This window comes from Bison bison, unplaced genomic scaffold (assembly GCF_000754665.1).
Source record: "Bison bison bison isolate TAMUID 2011002044 unplaced genomic scaffold, Bison_UMD1.0 scf7180017864043, whole genome shotgun sequence".
Taxonomy (NCBI): Eukaryota; Metazoa; Chordata; class Mammalia; order Artiodactyla; family Bovidae; genus Bison; species Bison bison.
This window is the reverse complement of record NW_011494615.1, coordinates 24,821-29,393: the sequence shown is the minus strand read 5'-3', so window position 1 is coordinate 29,393 and position 4,573 is coordinate 24,821. Positions and strand designations below refer to the sequence as shown.

At 50.8% G+C, this 4,573-nt stretch overlaps 1 protein-coding gene across 1 annotated transcript in view; it reads left to right on the top strand.

Annotated features, from left to right (window-relative positions):
* The window catches only part of POMGNT2 (protein O-linked mannose N-acetylglucosaminyltransferase 2 (beta 1,4-)), a 44,946-nt gene extending 40,738 nt beyond the window's left edge, over window positions 1-4,208 (top strand). The window contains exon 2 of the transcript XR_824879.1: window positions 4,096-4,208. The gene's annotated coding sequence lies outside the window, so the exon portion shown is untranslated. The remainder of the gene's footprint in view (window positions 1-4,095) is intronic.
* Window positions 4,209-4,573: the final 365 nt, after the last annotated feature.

Genomic DNA, 4,573 nt, shown 5'->3' with positions numbered 1-4,573 from the left:
CAGCATCAGTGGCCCCCCCCCGCCCCCTGCCCCCCCTGCCAATGTCACCAGATATACGGAGCTGGCCAAACTGTACCACAGAGGGGTCTGAATATTAAATGGTCATTGGACCCACAGCCCACAAAAGTAGGCCAAAGTCTAGTGTTATTATAAGAGAACAGAGAGAGAGAGATTTAGATACACAGACTTGGAGGGGAGAAGTCTAAGTGAAGATAGAGGCAGAGACTGAAGTGATGCGTCCACAAGCCAAGGATTGCCAGCAACCGCCAGAAGCTGGGAGGGAGGCACAGACTCACTCTCAGAGCCTTCAGAAGGAATTAACCCTACTGATACTTTGAATTTGGAATTCTAGCTTCCAGAACTTTGAATTTCTGTTGTTTTAAGCCACCCAGTTTGAGGCACATTTTTACGGTAAGCCTAAGAAACAGGATAAAAGATGAATGGTCCAGTAACCATGCCTGCCTAAGCCTGTTGTCTTACTTCTCATGCCAACTTGCCTATAGAAGTGATGAGAGGAGGCTGAACTGATCATTGATACAGAAGGAGACTCCACAAATCCCCAAGGGACAGAGTGATGGCTGGTAGCAAAGACTGAAAAAGCAGGATATGCCACTGGGCCCAGGTATACAGGAGAATTCCAGGAGCTGTGCTGAGTCTGAGAAGGGGCCTCTCAGCCTTGGAAAGTGACAGGGATGTAGTGGGATTCTGTGGACCACATGTTTTCAAGGCAGTGCCTGCCCGCTCACCCATTCATCCTCAAACCACATGCCAGGCACAGGCAGAGGCACTGATGCTGAAAAGATGGGCAGAACAGCCTCCCTACCCTTAGGACACTCACAGTCCAGTGGAGGAGAGAGCCAAGACCCAGTGTGTTACAGGGAACAGAAGGCAGGGAGCCCGGAGCAGAAAGGGCAGCATGTGCAGCGGATTGTAGATAAGCAGGACCCTGGCCCTGTTAGGAAGTGCAGGCAAGGGATACGGGCAAAGATTTTAATATTTATAACACTGACCCCAGGGTCTGTTTGTCGAAACCCCAGAGCACAAGGTGTGGGAGGAGCACAGAGCTCTGAGGGTTTATCTGTGAAGTCCCTTCCAGCTTCCAGAAACGAGACACAGAGTCGGCGGCTGAGGACAAGCCCCGAGGCGCCCTCCTTGAAGCTAGGGGGCCCACTGCCTTCCGAGACTGACACAGGCAAGAAGAGCCCTGGAATCCAGGTGACCATACAGACGGCAAGGACCTCGGACCCCATAGGGATAGGGCACTATCTGGTGTCAGAGGATACAGCAGTTTGGGAGGCGCGCCAGCTCATATCGTGGCATGAAGCAGTCAGAGCTGTGGTGGCCACAGCCCTACCCCTTTTTCCTCTGGAAATCTTTGTGTCACGGTTCTTCTTCACCTGAATTCCGGCAGCACCGTCATTTACTGCCTGCTGCCCTCTCCTGGCATCCCGCGGAACTACAACCACTGCAACTCGAGGCTTATTCTTTGGACTGCAAGGAGGTCAAACCAGTCAATCCTAAAGTCAATCAACCCTGAATATTCCTTGGAAGGACTGATGCTGAAGCTGAAGCTGAAGCTCCAATACTTTGGCCACCTGATGCGAAGAGCTGACTCACTGGAAAAGACCATGATGCTGGGAAAGATTGAAGGCAGGAAGAGGAGATGACAGAGGATGAGATTGTTGGATGGCATCACTGACTCAGTGGACATGAGTTTGAGCAAACTCTGGGAGATGTCTCCATCTCTGGGAGATGTCTCTCCCAGAGGACAGGGAAGCCTGGAGTGCTGCTGTCCATGGGGTCACAAAGAGTCAGACACAACCGAGCGAATGAACAACAAAAGGACTTATTCTTCAGAGGATGAGTTGTCTGGGACAGGCTTCTAGTGGGAGAGTATCAGAGCCTGAAGGGGTAATTTTGTTCAGATAAAGAAACTGAGGCCCACGGGGATGGGGTAAGACTTAGGCCACGTTAGTGGACTTGAGCTGCCTCGTCTACAGTCACAGATGATCTCCATGGCCTATCCTCACTTGCACATCTGGGAAACGGGCTGCTCCTGAGAAGGCACACTTAGGGTCTAACTACAGAGACTTGTCCACAGTCAGCCATGTGATTTTGGCTATCACTATTGTAGCTGTTTACCATCCCCAATTCGCTGGATTCTAAGGAATCTAGGCCCCAGAAGAAGACTGGGAGCACAACTAGAGACCTGGTTTCTTACCTCTCAGGATGAGAGTCTAGCCTCAGATGCTTCTAGAGTCAAGAGATACAGGGAGAATGAACGGGACAGAAGCTCCTGAAGGGTATGTCACTGCTCAGCTCCACATCTTTTAGGAAACCAAGCTGACATCCTAAAGGGTGAGATTGCAAGGTCCTTCTCCTTATCTGAGTGGCCACAGGTCTCCTCCACTCTCAGTCATCAACCCTGCCTTTCTCCTTTGAAATCTGGCCTCACGGGCAAGTCTCTGACCCTCAGGCTGTGCCTGGCTTGTCTTGGAGGTAAAATGAAATCTTCATAGTCTATGGAATGCTGAGGGTGAAATGCAATCTCTGGCCACCTTCCCTCTGACACCAAAGAGTTAGAGCTGCATCAGGCCAGTTAAGGCTATACTTCCTTCTGAAGTGGCAGTTCTAAATTGTGGGCAACAGCAGCCCCAAGGTGGCAGGATTTGGCGGGAGTAAAAGGGAAAAAAGAAGAGCTTTCTGTGTTTAAATGCTAATGTGGGGGTCTTGGGTATCATCCACCCAAGATGGGTAGTGAGCACTCACACAAGGAGCTTTAAAACTGTGACTATACATTGTTGACTCCATAAGAGATTGGCTGTAGTTAGGTGTGTCTCCCAGGCTGAGACAAAGCAGGGATCCAGGAACAGGTCCACAAACAGAACGTGGGTGATGTGAAGGGGGAGGTTAGTGATGCCCACAGAGCCTGAGTGCAGCTTGGCCCTACCTGGCCTCCTGATGCTCACATACATACGCATCCAGTTGAGATAGCAGGTAAACATTCGATCAACAGGCTTTACAGAGCATTGATCTCTGCCAGGTGGTATTCGGGGTGCCAGGGAATCAAGAGGAGCAAGACGATTCACATGTCCACCTCTCTTGAAGAAAAGAGGAGGAGAGTATAACCCCAGGGAGTGGTACACACCAGGAAGAAAAAGAAACAGGGGTTTGAGAGTGACAGGGGTTAGGGAGGGCCCATGGAGAGGTGACATAAGAGCATGCAGCAGATGAAGGCATTTCCTCCCCTGAGCACATGTTCTCTAGTCCCGTTTCCTGGAACAGAAGAATGCTATGCTTCAGGCTCAGCTGTAGACCCAGCATGGCACCTGGTTGGCACTCAGTGAGCATTGGGTGGTGGATGGCTGTCGCTGGGGGACGGCGCCTGGCGCACTCCCTCCGGGCCAGCAGTCTGTGCAGTGTGGCTGCAGAGCCTAGAGGACTGGCTGTCCCTTGCTTTGAGAGGGCAAAGGAGGCAGGCAGTAAGCTAGGGGGCTGTGGCTTCTGAGTGTGCACACGGAACTTGTACCCCCAGAACAGCCTTCCAGCCACTGAAAGATAAGAGTCAGAATTGTCCTCAGCCTTCCAGACAAACCATTCTTTTAAAAAGGAGATCTGAAACTTCCCTGGTGGTCCAGTGCTTAAGACTGCACACTCATTGCAGGGAGTGAGGGTTCGATCCCTGGTCCAGGAACTAAGATCATGCATGTTGCAGGGCGCTGCCTAGAAATAAAAAAAAGAAAAGAAATAAAAAGGAGATCTGGAGTTAGACACTAGGTGTCTCCCCATGGCATCAGATAGCACCTAGCCTTCTGTGTCAAACTTAGAGCAGGGATTTTTTTCTTCCCAATGGTAACCATCTGAAAACATGTTGGGAGCTCAGTTTAGGCTTATGAGATTGGCAGTCAGGCAGACATTGGCTCAAGCCCTGTGCTGTGTGCTCTTGGGTTCCTCACAGACCCTCTCTGAGCTCAGATCTGAAGGATGAGTATCCCAGGCTGAGGGAACAGCCAGTGCAAAGCTCTAGGGTAGAAATGAGCTCACATGTTCAGGGAGCATTTGTGAAAAGGGGTAATAAATGCACTTCTCTCCCAGGGCTGCTCTGCAGGTCAGTGCAACCAGCTAGGTCTCTGCTTCATCCTGCATCACTCACAAACCCCAAACATGACTCATTGCATCTGAAGGAAAAGGACCCGATGCCACCTGGAGCAAGCCTGCCACTTCTCAGGTGAGAGAGACACACGGGGCCCCCCACCCCAAGAAATTGCCCCTCCTAGGTGCCAGACTTAGCATCTCCAATCTGCTTTAATCCTCACTGAAAGTGGCTTGTGTGTGCAAGGAGTATACTTTTAAAAAAAAATATTTATGTATTTATTTATTTTTGGCTTTGCTGGGTCTTCTTTGCTGTGTAGATTTTTCTCTACTTGCAGTGAGCCGGGGCTCCTCTTCTTTGAAGTGTGCGGGCTTCTCACTTCCGTGGCTTCTCTTGTTGCGGAGCACGGGCTCTAGAGCACAGGGGCTCTGTAGTTGTGGTTCCCGGGCTCTAGAGCACAGGCTCAATAGTTGTGGCACA